The sequence below is a fragment of the Gorilla gorilla genome, chromosome Y, assembly GCF_029281585.2.
Source record: "Gorilla gorilla gorilla isolate KB3781 chromosome Y, NHGRI_mGorGor1-v2.1_pri, whole genome shotgun sequence".
In the NCBI taxonomy this organism is placed as follows: domain Eukaryota; kingdom Metazoa; phylum Chordata; class Mammalia; order Primates; family Hominidae; genus Gorilla; species Gorilla gorilla.
In genome coordinates this window covers 45,112,982-45,130,827 of record NC_073248.2, presented here as the reverse complement: position 1 = coordinate 45,130,827, position 17,846 = coordinate 45,112,982, and the positions used below count along the sequence as shown (strand labels likewise).

At 38.9% G+C, this 17,846-nt stretch overlaps 1 pseudogene; it reads left to right on the top strand.

Moving 5' to 3' along the window:
- LOC129530390 (putative tyrosine-protein phosphatase TPTE) overlaps positions 1 to 17,846 on the top strand; it is a 67,455-nt pseudogene that overhangs the window by 1,096 nt on the left and 48,513 nt on the right.

Below are 17,846 nucleotides of genomic sequence, written 5' to 3'. Positions count from 1 at the left end.
GCCAACATGGTGAAACCCCATCTCTACTAAAAATACAAAGTTAGCCGGGTGTGGTGGTGGGCACCTGTAGTTCCTGCTACTCGGGAGGCTGAGGCAGGAGAATTGCTTGAACCCGGGAGGCAGATGTTGCAGTGAGCCGAGATTATGCCATTGCACTCCAGCTTGGGTGACTGAGTGAGACTCTGTCTCAGAAAAACCAAAAACAACAACAACAAACAAAAACAATAAACCAAAACAAAAGCAGTTGGAATTATTTTGAACTGAAAACCTTAAGTCTAGGAAGTTTCATGTTGTCTTAGTATGTACATGTTAACTTCTTTGGCATGGCCCTGTGTGTGAATTGAGAGTACCTTCTAGGCCGGGCGCGGTGGCTCACGCCTGTAATCCCAGCACTTTGGGAGGCCGAGGCGGGCGGATCATGAGGTCAGGAGATCGAGACCATCCTGGCTAACATGGTGAAACCCCGTCTCTACTAAAAATACAAAAAATTAACTGGGCGTAATGGCGGGCGCCTGTAGTCCCAGCTACTCGGGAGGCTGAGGCAGGAGAATGGCGTGAACCTGGGAGGCGGAGCTTGCAGTGAGCTGAGATTGCGCCACTGCACTCCAGCCTGGGCGACAGAGCCAGACTCTGTCTCAAAAAAAAAGAGTACCTTCTAGTAGGCTGGCCAATGCACCATGTGATATCAAGGAATACAGTTATACATGTATCTATGCATATACAAACACATACATACATGCATTCATACACACAAGAGAGACTGAGTAGGGCTATTGAGTGTGACAAGCATCCATGGGAACAAGGAGTTCCCTTGAAACGATTTCTAGAGTCCTCTCAGAATGAGGTTTGTATGCAATATTGTTTTGTTTTTTGGATGGAGGTAGGAAAATGGGGAGGAACTCACAGAGGGAGGCTTTTTATGTTAGTGTTTGTCACATTACCTTTCTGTGAGAATGAGACTTTCCTAGTAGCATGAACCAAGGGAGAAGCGAATCCTGCTTGCAGGGAGAGGGAGATAGGAGTGGACAAAGATCAGAGAAATCCCAGCCAAAACAAAGAACAGAGCCAATAACCCTGGAATTATTTCACCCCCTCCAGAGCTCTACCGTTATGTGAGGCTGACTGCCTTTGCCCATACCCACTCTCACATGGGATGGAGCCCTTGCTTGAGGCCTCCAGCTACTTGGCCGCAACTCTTGGGCAGGAAAGACAACTAGGATGGGTGAAAAGTGAGGAGGTGATTGGAGGTGATAGAGAATGAGGAACTCAAATGGGATTATAAGAAGGGAGACTCAGGAACTAAATTTGAACTAGAATTAAATGCTCTCCAAAAATGCTGTTACACCTTGAAGTGTAGATACCCTTACTTAATCTGCATGCATCGCTATGGTCCAGCCTAAAATTCTCACTGTTGGCATATGAAACCTCATTTCTAATAAAAAGACAAATGCTATCACAGGTCAATTTAGTGATATACATACATGTGAATAATAAAAGTGTAACTGGGGAATGACACATAGACTAACTGTAGCTATTTGTTGCAAAACATTAGAATTACGCATTGTGTCTGACTCTGACCATATTTGTCCTTTAGTCCCGATCCGACTGACCTGGCGGGAGTCATCATTGGCTCGGCCCCAATGACAGGTGAGTTATAAAAGATGTACACATGACCAGGTGCAATGCTTCACACCTGTAATCTGAGCACTTTGGGAGGCTGAAGCAGGCAGATACCCTGAGGTCCTGTGTTCGAGACCAGGCTGGCAAACATCGTGAAACCCTGTCTTTACTAAAACTACAAGAACTAGCCAGGTGTGGTGGCAGGTGTCTCTAATCCCAGCTACTCAGGAGGCTGAGGCAGGAGAATCGATTGAACCTGGGGAAGTGGAGTTTGCAGTGAGCTGAGAACATGCCACTGCATTCCACCCTGGGCAGCAGGAGCGAAACTGTTGCAAAAAAAAAAAAAAAGAAAAAAAAGATGTACACACACACATACAAAACAGTGACAGAGAAAGAGACCGAGATTAGTGGGATTAACTCTCAGATGTGTTCATGATAATACAGTGTTTCTTTCACACAGGTTCTTTATCATCTCACTGTATCGTGTATAGATAACTTCCACATTTTTACATTGTTTAGAAAAAAAGAAACTGACTATAGAGAGAGGCTTCCATCTGTTACTGTCTTGTCACCCTTAGTAAGTAGCAGGCAAATGCTTTGGAAAAGCAGATTTTCTGTGTACCAGACATAACAGAGTAGGCCCAGGGAAGAGAGAATCCTGTTTGGAGTGGGGAGGAGGTAGGAGTACTTGGGGAACTGTGAAGCCTTCAGCAGAAAGCAACAGAGGTATGAGCCTTAGAGGTGTTCTCCACCCTCCAGAACCCTGCCACCACAGAGGCTGGTGCTCCAAACCTCAAATCACCATTCTATTGGATTGTGCCCCTGTGTCAGACCTCTAGTTACCTGACCCTTTTTGTGGGACATGAGAAACCACCATGCTGGGTGAACATAAGGAGCTAATGGAGGGCCTTTTAAGCAGGACATTGAATGGAATAAGAGGGCTGACTACCTACAAATTGGAGTTGAGTTTGAAATAACTGCCACCACAAAGTCTGTCACACATTGGGACTGAGGTCATAATAAAGAGGTTTACTTAAATCGGGAAGCATTACTATTTTCCCCCGCCTAAGATTTTGATTGTCGCCATATAAATCCTCATTTCTAATAAAGAGGAAAAGACATTCCAGGTTCCAGTAGTGCTATACACATGAATAGTCAGAAATTAATTGGTTTCTGTCTAGAGTAATGAAAGGTAATTTTTCCAAAATATAAATTCAGAATTATGTCTCCTCTCTGACTGTTTTCTCTTACCATCCACTAGTCCACAGACGAGTGAATTTAAAGGAGCAACCGAGGAGGCACCTGCAAAAGAAAGGTGAGTAATAAATACTTAAAGTCACCCATCAGCATAAGTGTGCATAGAACTATACACACACAGGCACATGAGCAAGTATACCCCATCCATCCATCCATCCGTCCATTCATCCATCCATCCACACGTCTCTTCAACACACTTACACAAACTAATCCATGCACATGATGGAAACATAGACCAAAGAGAAAGGAGACTGGTGGACATTTGTGGAATTTACTCTCAGGAGCCTGCGTGGCCATAGAGATTTTTTATTTTTTTAACAGAGTTTCCAGTTCATCTCATTGTAGCATTTGTTAGTAACTTTGCATCCTTCTTTGGTGGAGTTCTATAAAAAGCAGCAGGTCATAGGAGATTTGCTTCTTCCTGTAGTGTATTTGCCACCCTTAGTTCCTACTAAGCAGTTTATTTACGGGACTCAGATTTCTGACAGGAATTCATTGGTTTCTGTCTAGAGTAATAAAAGCTAATTTTCCAAAAAAGTAAATTTAGAATCGTGTCTCCTATCTGACTGTATTCTTTTATCATCCTCTAGCCCACACACAAGTGAACTTAAAGGAGCAGCCCTGGTGTCACCTATCAGTGAAAGGTGAGTTATAAATACATGAAGACACACGTATGCATAAGAGTGCACAGAGCTGTACACACACCAAGCACATACACAAATATATCCATCCATCTTCATCCATACACACTTTTGTCAACACATTTACACAAACAAACCCATGCACAAAATGGAAACACAAAACACGGAGACAGATGGACATTTGGGAATTTACTCTCAGGAGCCTGCATGGCCATACAGAGTGTTTTTTAACAGGGTTTCCAATTCTTCTCATTGTAGCATTTGTAGATAACTTTGCACCTTTTTTTGATGGAGTTGTATAAGGAGTTCAGTTCATAGGAGAGCTGCTTCTTCCTGTTAGTGTATTTGTCACCCTCAATTTCTGGTAGGCAATTTTTTAAGGGATTCAGGTTTCCTGAGTTTGAGACCCTACCATAGTGTTCCAAAAAAGGAGAGAATCCTGTTTGCAGCATGGAGGAGATAGCAGCCAATAAGGAGTAGTGAAGCCCTGGGAAAAAAAGAACGGAGCTAATGGAACGTGGACTTGTCCCACACACTCGAGAGCTCTGTCCACATGTGAGGTTGGTGCCTAGACCCAACCCAAACCCACCACCTCATTGGATGCCGCTTTCCTCAGGTGTGCGGGTACTTCACTGTGTCTCATGGGCAGGAGAGATTAGCATGATCAGTGAAAGGAAGGAGGTGGTGGAGGGTTTTCCCAGTCATGTGAAAACCTCTCCTGGAAATAAATCATAAAGGTGTAAGTAATATGGAAAACCTGATTCAAGTTAATTATAGTGTAATGCTCAAGAAACCTTGCAAAATGAATGAGATTTTACAGAAGGAATAAAAGGATTGTGTTTAATCAGTGGCTGATTAAGGAAACATCTAGGTGAGAATTCTTAGTTGCTCATTAAGCAATAGCATGTGAGTTTTGTATGTAGTATTGATTTTTAAGCCAATAAATAAATTTTTAAAAGAATTTATTTTATAGGATGTTGGAGGCATGGGCAAATTAAAATGTATTTCTATTATTATTATTATTTTTTGAGATGAAGTCTCGCTGTTGCCCAAGCTGGCGTGCAGTGGCGTGATCTTGGCTCACTGTAACCTCTATCTCCCGGGTTCAAGTGATTTTCCTGCCTCAGCCTCCTGAGTAGCTGGAACTGCAGTCATGTGCTACCATGCCAGACAAATGTTTTGTATTTTTGGTAGGGGCGGGGTTTCACTATATTGGCCAGGCTGGTCTTGAACTTCTGCCCTCGTGATCCACCCGCCTCAGCCTCCCAAACTGCTGGGTTTACAGTCATGAGCCATCAGATTGTATGGAGGCCCTGCCTTGGGTCTGTAGTTACTTAAGCCTATCTGAGGGGCAGGAAAGACATCCATGATTGGTGAAGAGTTACTGGTGGTATTTGAACGTGAGAAGGCAGAAAATTACAAGGGCGAGCAAGGTGGGTGTTTACAAACTGAAGTTGATTTTATGTAAATTTTGCCAGAAACAGTAACTTGGGGATTAGGTTTAGGAGTAAAGAAATGTATATAAACTTGATTCATAAAGTTTTTTCACAGGCCAAAAAATTTCATTACAAACATCTAAAATCTCATTTCCAGAGAAAAATTAAATACCATGTTTGAAATAAATAACTGATTAATGTCCTTTTTTCAGGGGAACTAGATTATAAATTGGAGAATAATTATTGCTGATTTGTATCAGAAAATTAAGTCTAGGATAACATGTGGAGTCTTGCTGTGTTCATTTTTAATCCTTTAGCTATTACCTCATTGAATTAAAAAGAGTAATGTGTGGTAGAGGCATCAATGATGGGTGAGATTTCAAAATACGGAGAGAAAGAAGAGAGGCATATATTAAGATTGGTAAAATTCACTCACAAATGAAGTAATAAAGAACTGCACTTAAATTGTGATTCATTAGTTTGTTTTTTAAGGCCCAAGAGCACCTTTACATAATGTAAGGTTTTCTTCTAGGAAAAAATGATATATTAATAGTAGATTTCAAATCATTGACATATACATTTTCAGAGTTCAGCCAGTTTATAAATGTAGAGCAATTGTACATAATTTCAACCAGAAAAGTATGTCTCTGAAGTCACTTGACCTGAAGTGTACATTTTTAATCGTTAGCACTGGCCCGGATAAAATGACATCAGTAGTCTTTCGCTAATTTGATATATATTTGATATAACTCACCTTTCAATGGTGGTGTCATTGAAAACTACTGACATTATTAATTTGGGTCAGTGCTAAAGGATCTATCTACACACACACACACACACACATAACACACATGTATATGTGTGTGTGTGTATATATGCAGATATATCTTTTAGCTATATATGTAATATATAGATATAAAAATATGTATTTGTGTGTATATAGATATACATATATCTATATACATATGTCTACACATGTATATAGATACACATATCTATATACATGTCTACATATGTGCATATTTAAATGTGTGTATATATATATCTATATATACATATCTATATATAGATATATTCTTTAGCACTGACCCAAATTAATAACATCAGTAGTCATATATATATCCTTTAATATATATATGAGCATGTGTGTATATATATGTAAACATATATGTATATATCTTTTAGCATATATATGTATATATACACATATGTAGTTTATATATACGTATATGTGTGTGTATATGCAGGTATATCTTGTTTTATTGTGCTTTATTTTATTGCCCCTCAGATATTACTTTTTTGTAAACTGAAGGTTTGTAGCAACCCTACATTGAGCAAGTCTCCTGGTTTTATTTTTCCAACAGCGTGTTCTCACTTTGTGTCTCTTGTCACATTTTAATAATTCTTGCAATATTCCAAACTTTTTATTATCATATCTGTTATGGTGATCTGTGATCAGTGATCTTTGATGTTACCATTGTAATTGTTTTGGGGCAACACGAACCATGTCCATATTAAGATGACAAGCGTAATCAATGACATGTTTGTTGTGACTGCTCCACTGACTAGCCATTCCCCCATCTCTCTCCTTCTCCTTGGGCCTCCCTATTCCCTGAGACACAACAATATTGAAAGTAGGCCATTTAATAAGCCTATGATGGTCTCTGAGTGTCCTAGTGAAGGGAAGAGTCACATGTCTCTCACTTTAAACCAAAAGCTAGAAATGATTGTGAGGAAGGCCAGACCTCTTGCACCACTTCAGCTAAGTTGTGAATGTAAAACAAAAACAAAAACAAAACAAAACAGAAAAGCCAAAAAACTTCTTGAAGAAAATTCAGACTGCTACTCCAGTGAACATACAAATGTTGAGAAAGCAAAACAGTCTGATTGCTAATATGGAGAATGTTGTAGTGGTCTGGATAAAGGATCAGACCAGCCACAGCATTCCCTTAAGCCAAAGCGTAATCCAGGACAAGGCCCTCACTCTCTTTGATTCAGTGAAGCCTGGGAGAGGTAAGGAAGCTGCAGAAGAAAAGCTTGACACTAAAAGGTTTGTTCATGAGGTTTAAGGAAAGAAGCCGTCTCCATCACATAAAAGTGCAAGGTAAACAGCCAGTGCCGATGCAGAAGCAGCAGCAAGTTATCCAGAAGATCTAGGTGAGATAACTGATGAATGTGGCCAAACTAAACAACACATTTTCAATGTAGACAAGATAGCCTTTTATTGGAAGAAGATGCCATCTAGGACTTTTATATTTAGAGAGGAGAAGTCAATGCATGGTTTCAAATCTTCAAAGCACAGGCCAATTCTCTTGTTAGGGGCTAATGAAGCTGGTGACTTTAAGTTGAAGCCAACAATCATTGACTATTCTGAAAATCCTGGGGCCCTTACGAATTATGCTAAATCAAGCAAGATGGGTGACTAGAGATGTCTGGTGCTCATCTCCCCTACAAGAAAGAACCGAGGCAAGGAATACACATCTAAGATTTGATTAGAGTATCAAAGGGATAGTCCTGGAGTGCAGCAAAGGAGTGGAGACACATCTGTGGTGACTGAAAGTTGCCACAGTATGGAAGCACTCAGCCTGTGCAGCCCCTTCTGCCCCATCTGGATTGAATTGGCCCAGAGACAGGAGGGACTTCTCATTGCAGGGTGAAGGTAGGCAGAAGATCCCCACCAGCCCCACTGCCATCACAAACACAAAGTCTTTACAACAAGAGAATCTCACAGTCTTTGCAAGCCCTCAGGCCAGTTTGGAGTATTGCCAAGAATTGACACAGCTGCATGTCCTGGACTAGGAGTACAAGGTGAAGACTTCCCACCCCCAGAGACTTAAGCTGCAGCAACACAGCACCATCTTGAGAACAGAGTCATCTCTTGAGTGTGCCCTCCTCTGGGGGCCAGTAGCCACTGTGCCTCTCCAGCACTGGAGCTTTATCTTCAGTACACCAAGCCCACATGGGTGGGTTAAAGCCACAATCCCAGCTTTGTGGAGGTTGGTCCCAGGACTGGCTGTAACTCAAGTAATGCGGAGTAGGGAAATCAACCCCCACCACCACACTTCCAGACAGAGGAATAATCTGCAGTCCCATCCAGGGTAAATTCACTCTTAAGACAGCCAAATCACTACATGCCCTCTCCCAAGTGGGAGAGGCCCCTAAGCCTCTGAGCAGCTGATACACCCGCAGGTCAACAGAGTGACTATGAGCCCATGCTCAGGACCTGAGAAACAGCCTTGCGGGCCCCATCAACCACAGACATGCTCCTGGCGTGCCCAGTAGCCCTCTGCTTTTAATAATGGCCTGAGAAACAGTCCCACAGGCTGACCCCAGCAGGCACACCACCAAGTGGGCCTTGCACCTGTGTCTCAGACCTGAGACAAGCAGCTGTGTATGCCCAAGTCTCAGGGCCAAGAAACAACCCTGGGAGCTTACTCAGGCCAACTAAGCAGCCACATACCTGTGTCCCAGCTTGAGGAACAGCCCTTTAGGCCACCCCCCACAGAAACACTCCCAGGCCAACTAAGCAGCTGTGCAACCTTGGATGAGCCTGAGAAATAGTCCTGTATCCATTCCCAGCAGATGCACCTCCAAACCAGCCAATCAGCCATGAATGCCCATGCCCTGGACCTAAGAAAGAGCTCCATGGGCTACTCCCAGAAGACATGCCCTTAGGCCAGCCGAGCAGCCTTGTGTCCACATCCTGGCTCATAGAAGCAGTCCCCAGGGCTTCCCCTGGCAGGCACCACCCAGGCCAGCTGAGCAGCAGTGTGCCCACATCCTGAGCTAGAATAGCTCTGTGGACTACCCCCAGCAGACACACATCCAGGACAGCTGAGAAGTCATTTGACTGTATCCGAGGCCTGAGAAACACCCCTCTTGGCCAGCCCTGGCAAAGATACCTTCAGTCCAGCTTAGCAGCTATGCACCTATATATTTGGCCCATGAGTTTCCCCCAGCAGACTGCCCCCAGGCCAGATGAGCAGCTGTGTACCCACATACCAGTTATGGGAAACAGCCCTTCAGGCCACTCCTGGAGTGCATGCTTCCAGGCCAGGCAAACAGCTGTGTGCCTGCATCCTGGGCCTGAGAAACTGTCCTGCAAAGCACATCTGGAAGTCATGCCCTGGTTGAGCAACTGCATCTCCATGCTCCTGGCTAGAGTGATGGCACCATGGCCAGTGGCATAAAGCCATACTCCAAGTTTTCTGACCCACTGTATGCCTGCACACACTCTTACCCTGAGAAACAGCCCAGTGAGCCCACCCCTGGCAAGGCTGCACCACCATCACTACAAACTTCCTTAACCTAGGCCACTGAGTAACTTGCAAATGTTACTAGTGTGGATCACAGCTGAATAAACTACATGGAGACTACACTTACTGCATCCATGTAGAACCAAGGCCGGTATAACCCAGTGAACTGACATCCAAGACCCATTCATACAAATAAATTCATACAAGTAAACCTACTCCATAAAATTGGAAAAGGTGACTTTTTCACCAGATGCATAGAAATCAATTTAGAAATACAGCAACCATGAAAATGCAAGAAAACATGTCACCTACAAAGGGAAATAATAATTATCCAGTAATAGAACCCAATCATAAACATATGATGTGACAGAAAAAAGAATAATCTTAAGAAAACTCAGTGAGAGGTAAGGTAATACAGATAGACAAGTCAATGAAATCAGGTGAAAGAGAAATTCAGTAAAGATACAGATATCATAAAAATAACCAAACAGAAGCCGTAAGAGCTAAACAGTTCAATGGATGAAATGAAAAAATACAATCAATGGCTTTACAGACAAGAACAAGCAGAAGAAATAATTTCTGAACTTGAAGACAAGTCTTTTGAAATAGACAGGCAAAAAAGGTAAAAAAGAATGAAAAAAGCCTACAGGATTTATGGGACACCATTAATTTGATCAAATATTCATATTATGGGCATTCCAGAAGGAAAAGTGTAGAGAAAATATGAGGAAAACATATTTAATAAAATAGCATAAAACTTCCTAACTCTTGAGAGAGAGCTAGATATCTAGTTCCAGGAAGATCAAAGAACCCCAAATACATTCAACCCAGACATTATAGTCAAATTGTGAAAAATCAAAAGACAAAGATTTTTTAAAATAGCAAGAGAAAAGTAACACACTTATAATGGAATCCCCATTAGACTAACAGCTGATTTCCCAGTGGAAATCTTAGGCTAGAAGAGAATGGGATGATACATTCGAAGTTCTGAAAGAAAAAAATCTTTCAGCCAAGAATATTATAGCCAGCACAGCTATCCTTTACAAATGAAGAAGACATAAAATCTGTCATAGATGAACAAAAACCAAGATAATTCATCACCACTAGACCAACATTACAAGAAATGCCCAAGGGAGTCTTACATCTGTAAGTAAAAAGATGATAACCACCATCATGAAAACATGCAAAACTTTAAAAGTCACTGTTAGAGTCAATACATAAAGGAGAAAGAGAAAGGAATGAAACCTTATCACTACAGAAAACTACCCAACTTCAAAAGTAAACAGGAAGAAAGGAATAAAACATATACAAAACAACCAGAAAACAATAAAACGTTGGAAGTAACTCCTCACTTACCAATAATAACTTTGAATGTTAATAGATTAAATACCCCATGAAGGATATAGACTTACTGAGTGGATTAAAAAATAAGACCCAGCTATATTTTATCTCAAAGAAACTCACTTTACCGGTATAGAAACACGTAGACTGATAATAAAGGGATGGAAAAAGATATTCTATGCAAATGGAAGCCCAAAGTAAGCAGGGATAGCTATACTTGTATCAGACAAAACAGAGTTCAAGTTAAAAACCATAAAAATTGACAAACAAGATTATTATGTAATAATAAAGGGTTCAATTCAGCAATAAATATAATTGTAATATGTGTATAATTGTAAATATGTATGCATTCAAACACCAGAGCACCTAGATATATAAAGCGAATATTACTAGATCTAAAGAGGGAGATAGACCCCATTACAATAAGAGTTGGGCACTTCCGTATCCCACTCTCAGCATTGGACAAATCATCTAGACAGAAAATCAACAAAGAAACATCAGACTTAAACTCCACCATAGACCAAATGGACATAAATAACAAACATATACAGAACATCTCACCTAACAGCTCCAGAATACACATTCTTTTCATCAGCACATGAAACATTATCCAAGATAGACCATATGTTAGGCTACAAAACAAGTCTCAACAAATTTTTAAAAATTGAAATTCTATCAGGTATCTTATCTTACCATAATGGAATAAAACTAGACATTCATAACAAAAGGAACATTCAAAACTATACAGACATATGGAAAGTAAACAACATGCCCTTGAGTTACAGTGAGTGAAGAAAGAAATTAAGAATGAAATTTAAGAATTCTTTGAAACAAATGTAACTAGAAACACAGTATACCAAAACAGGGGATGCAGCAAAAGCAGTTATTAAGAAGTATGTTTTTAGCTTCATCCGTGTCCCTACAAAGGACATGAACTCATCATTTTTTCAGCAAACTGTCCCAAGGACAAAACACCAAACGTCACATGTTCTCACTCATAGGTGGGAATTGAAAAATGAGAACACTCGGACACAGGAGGGGGACATCACACACTGGGGCCTGTTGTTGGGTAGGGGGAGTGGGGAGGGATAGCATTAGGAGATATACCTAATGTAAATGACAAGTTAATGGGCGCAGCACACCAACATGGCACATGTATACATATGTAACAAACCTGCACATTGTGCACATGTACCCTAGAACTTAAAGTATAAAAAAAAAAAGTATATTTTTAGCAATAAATGCCTGGATCAAAAAAACTAGAAAACTTTCAAATAAACCACTGAACAATTCTACCTCAAGAAACTAGAATAGTAAGAACAAACCAAACCCCAAATTATTAAAAGGAAATAAATAATGAAGACCAAACAGAAATAAACAAATTTGAGGCAAAAATTACAAAAGGTTAACAACAAAAAAGTTTAAAAAATATCAACAAACCATTAGCTAGACTAATTAAGAAAAAGAGAAGACCCAAATAAGTAAAATCAGAAACAAAAAAAGAGACTGCATAACAGACAATGACAGAAATAAAAATAATTATGAGAGACTATTATGAGCAAATCTACAATAAATTTGAAAACCTAGAGGAGGTGGACAAAATCCTTGACCCATACGACCTACCAAGACTAAACCAAGAAGAAATAGAAAACCTGAACAGACCAAAAACAAGTAATGAGATTGAATCCATAATAAAAAGGCTTTCAACAAAGTCCAGGACCTGATGGCTTCACCACTTAATCCTCACTTGTGAAAGGAAGAACCATTTGCTACAGCAAACTTCATTGTTGTCCTATTTTAAGAAATTGTCTCAGCCAGTCCGACCATTGGCAACCACCACTCTGATCAGTCAGCAGCCATGAACATGGAGGCAACGCCCTCCACCAGCAAAAGGTGATCATTAGCATTTTTTAACCAATAGTTTTTAATTAAGGTATATACATAAGTTTTTTGAACATAATGCCATTGCAAACTTAACAGGCTACAGTGTAGGGTAAACACAACTTTTATATGCACAGGGAACCCAAAACATTTGTGTGAGTTGCTTAATGCAGTTTTTGCTTTATTGCAGTGGTCTGGAATGAAACCCACAAAGTCTTTGAGATATGTCTATACACATATTATTTATATATTATATATCCATATACATATTCTTTTATATATCTTTATATACATATATATAGAAAGAGACAGAGAGAGAAAAGAAGATAAAAATATGCAAAATTCAGTGTTGGGAGTATCCATGAGGAAAGAGTTTCTGGTTAATGATTGTAATTTTCTTTCTTAAATATTAGGTCTTCCAGTGAGCTAAGTCATGTTTACTATATCCTTTAGATTCATGGGATTCTTGTTATTCAAATATATTTTTCATCACTATTTTGTGTAGCAAATATCTAATGATATATTTTTGCTTTTTTTTTTTTTTTTTTTTGGTGGCTAAAGTGTGTTAGCACGACTTTCCAAGTTTGAAGTTGAAGATGCTGAAAATGTTGCTTCATATGAGTAAGTCAGTTTGAAGTTTGAAAGGAGGGAGCCATTGATGGATCTCTTACCTTTAGTTAAACAGGGCTTCCGCTGAGGCAAGAAGGAAAAAGGGAAACTATGGAAAGATATCAAAATGTATGGGTGGGAGGGTACACTGTATTTACTCCAGTTGAATTCTTAGACAAGTATTATTTTGAAAAAAAATTCCATCCATTCAGAAATAAATGTTCTTCTAGCTTGAAAATGTAAAAAGTATTCTTAGAGGAAATTAATTCCATTAAAATTTTTTTTAAAAAAAACAGGAATGCAGAATGCTACTTAACTCATCAATAGTGAACGTTTCTCATTTTTACTGGATATGGTGTGATTCCCAATTTTGTACATTTTGCCTATGAGCAAATAGTATTTGATAGCAAAAGCAAACATATTTTGCTGACTAAAGACCTCTTTATGCTCATTGGGATTTTATTCTTATTTGTTTCTAATCTCACTAGAGTACTTCCTGTTGCACTGACCTGAAGGCATTTTATCATGTACTCACTGTAATGAAACAATACATTCTTAGACTGGCTTGTGTCTGAACTGCAGACATATTCAGGAGATTTTTCTTCTGCTTCTTTCTTGCCCAGTTGTATAACCATTCACCAGCTTGTGTCAATGCTGGAGAGGAAGTACTGCCATAGAGGAAGTTAATTCACCATGGTTGTAAGCTGTTGGTGTCTAAACAAAGATTGGAAACAAAGAGGGCAAATAAAAATAGTTCTTCAAATTACCCTGAATTTGCCACTGAATTAAACTGTGTGTCTGCAGATTAGCTATACGTTTTCTGTAATGGAGCTGCCCAGGGCTGAAACAAAATTAGACCGATTAAGCAAGGCAAGCATTTCCTTCTTTCCCCACTCCAAACAAAATAAAGCAGGTTTTCATTTTATTTTATTTTTAAATTACAAAGTCTCATTACATAGATATAGGAGGAATTTGCGGTAGTCCCTGTGAGAAATGCTGGTGTTTCATAACAGGGGAATGATATTGGATTTATAGTAAAAGCTGGAATCAGTGCTTGGCTTTGGCATCATATATTCATTCACCTGATACTCAGCAAGTCACTAACCCTCTTTAACTTTCAGATTATTCAAATGTAAACTGGCTATAATGCAATCCATGTACTGGATATTGTATTTAAAAAATTAGTAATAAAATGAAAATAGCATGCAAAAATACTTCGAAAACTCTGTAGTTCTGTAAATAGTTTTTATTCTAAAAGCTAAAAAATAACCTAAGAGTTCATTGAAGGAAAATCTGAAAATACAATCAACAAATCTACCCACATTTAGTCATTCTTAAACTTTGATGCATGCACTTCTAAGTTCTTTAAGCATACACTTTTTTTGTTTACAGATATGAGACCATACTTATTCTTTTGTAAATAACCTTATTAATGACATCATGGCTATATTTTTTTGTTAATATATATTCATGTGCACTTACAACATTATTTGTAACAGTTGTGTGATATTTCATGGTGTAGATGTGCTATAATTCATTTAATAGTCAGATATTGCTGAACAATTCAGTTTTTTAACTTACAAAAATGAATATATTTGAGGCTAAATCTCCATATATTGTTGGTTATTTGCTTGTTATAAATTCTCAGAAGTGGGAATTCTGTGTCAAAGGGAATGATTGTGACTCTATTGATATTGATATGTGCTTTAACATCAAGATGCACAGTGTACATTTCTCCCCTCCCACACTTAACACTAGCCATCATTGATTTCTCTGATATTAGTAAATATATTTGTTCTAATGCACGTTCTTTGACACACCTTCATTTATCCTTTTCTGTCTTTGGACTGAAAAGTTAAATCTATTGATCCTTTTTCTATTTTATGTAATATAAGCAATTTCTCCCAGGTTGTCTTGCTTTTCACTACATAAAAGCATTTAATCCTCATGTAATCAAATGTATCTGTACTTTTCTTTGTGATTTTACCTTTAATGTTATTCTCAGAAAGTCCTTCTCACCCCAAGATTTTAAATATGTTCACCAAAATTTCTGTTTTGAATTTATTTTCTTCATTTAAATAAAATGTCTGCCCTGAATTTACTTTGTCTTAAGATATAAAGTGTAGAAATTTACTTTTCTCCTAAGTGACTCACAGTTTTTTCAGCGTGAACATATCATCTGCATGTATTGTCCTTACCCTGTTTTAGTGATCTACAGTGGGCATGAAGACCAGAGTCACTACAGTGTTTTTCGTGCTTTGCATCATGGCCACCTCCCTACCCCCAGAGTCTGCACAAGAGAAAAATGTGTCCAGTGGGGGAGATAGCACCTGCCTTCAATACAAATCCCATTTCATTAAACATGGTCTTGTTAGTGTCATGTAGCTTCCACCTTCTATTGATAAAAAATGAGTCATGTTCATAGTTAATATTTATGCTTTTAATTCAACTTTGATATTATTGGAACTTTCAGTGTATTAAGGTTTAGTACCTCATATCTTTTTCTCTCTCTTTTTTTTTTTTGAGCCGGAGTCTCGCTCTGTCAGCAGGCTGGAGTGCAGTGGCTCCACTCAGCTCACTGCAACCTCCGCTTCCCAGGTTCAAGCGATTCTCCTGCCTCAGCCTCCTGAGTAGCTGGGACTACAGTCATGCACCACCACACCCAGCTAATTTTTTTGTATTTTTAGTAGGGATGGAGTTTCACCATGTTGGCCAGGATGGTCTCGATCTCGTGACCTCATGATCCACCCACCTTGGCCACCCAAAGTGCTGGGATTACAGGCGTGAACGATAGCGCCTGGCCTCTATCTCTTTATTTTTGAACTGTCATTTAAATTTAGTTTTTGTCTCTCATGTATAGCATGTAATGCCTTTAATTTCAAAGTTATCTGAGAGTATTTCTCAATATGCAATATGAGAGTAATATGTTTGTATTTATGATTTCTGGTACGTTTGGTTTTATTTACCATCTTTTTCTTTATTAAAAATACTTTGATATTTTCTTTGTAAATTTGTCTATGTTTTGCTATTGATTGATTTGTTTTTATCCCTTGCATTTTTTGTTGATATGCAAGTCAGAAGCCCATTTCTAGTCTATCAATGTTTATATTTAAATGTTTAGAAAACATAATTATACCATTTTTTCCATCAATATCGAGAATAAAACTGGACTTGTACCTGTGAAAGATAAGAAATGCAACCTGCCTTTACTTCTATCTTCTTCCACACCTTGAATCCTAGTGTAAGAATGCCTAAAAATTCAAATCAATACTATTATTCATGATTTTATATCATTTATCTTTACTTTTAGAATCATTTATTTACATTTTCACCTGCTACTTTTTTTTTATTATTATACTGTAAGTTCTAGGGTACATGTGCACAATGTGCAGGTTTGTTACATATTCATGCATGTGCCATGTTGGTGCGCTGTACCCATTAATTCATCATTTACATTAGGTGTATCTCCTAATGCTATCCCTCCCCCATCCCCCCACCCCATGACAGGCCCTGGTGTGTGATGTTCCCCTTCCTGTGTCCAAGGGTTTTCATTGTTCAATTCCCACCTGTGAGTGAGAACATGCAGTGTTTGGTTTTCTGACCTTGCGATAGTTTGCTGAGAATGATGGTTTCCAGTTTCATCCATGTCCCTACAAAGGACATGAACTCATCCTTTTTTATGGCTGCTTAGTATTCCATGGTGTATATGTGCCACATTTTCTTAATCCAGTCTATCGTTGGACATTTTGGTTGGTTCCAAGTCTTTGCTATTGTGAATAGTGCCACAATAAACATACGAGTGCATGTGTCTTTATGGCAGCATGATTTATAATCCTTTGGGTATATACCCAGTAATGGGATGGCTGGGTCAAATGGTATTTCTAGTTTTAGATTCTTGAGGAATCACCACACTGTCTTCCACAATGGTTGAACTAGTTTACAGTCCCACCAACAGTGTAAAAGTGTTCAGTTTCTCCACATCCTCTCCAGCACCTGTTGTTTCTTGACTTTTTAATAATCACCATTCTAACTGGTGTGAGATGGTATGTCATTGTGGTTTTGATTTGCATTTCTCTGATGGCCAGTGATGATGAGCATTTTTTCATGTGTCTGTTGGCTGCATAAATGTCTTCTTTTGAGAAGTGTCTGTTCATATCCTTTGCCCACTTTTTGATGGGGTTGTTTGATTTTTTTCTTGTAAATTTGTTTGAGTTCTTTGTAGATTCTGGATATTAGCCCTTTGTCAGATGAGTAGATTCCAAAAATTTTCTTTCATTCCGTAGGATGCCTATTCACTCTGATGGTAGTTTCTTTTGCTGTGCAGAAGCTCTTTAGTTTAATTAGATCCTGTTTGTCAATTTTGGCTTTCGTTGCCATTGCTTTTGTTCACCTGCTACATTTTTGTTCTTCATTTTGATTCATTGCTCAGCTGACTCACGCACTTTGAGTAATTGTTTTTAGGAAAGGTACATGGAGGCTATGCTTCGTGTTGCTTCATGTTGGAGTGTCTGTCTGTTGCTCCCGAGTGTGAACAGTACTTTTCCTGGATATGGATTTATTGAGTCATAGTTATTTCCCTGCAAACTCTGCACATAACTGCTTGAAGCTTCATTTACATAGTACTCTTTTTTTTAAGCAAAAAAGTCTCAATTGTGTATTTACTTGGTATAGTTTCAGGGTACACTGAAACAGATTAAGGGGCTAAAGCCACCCAAGCCACTTCTTCATGCCTTCGTAATCTGTCAGACTTGGTTCTGTATGATGACATTGTCAAGTGAGTTCAGATTTATGACATTTCCTTGATA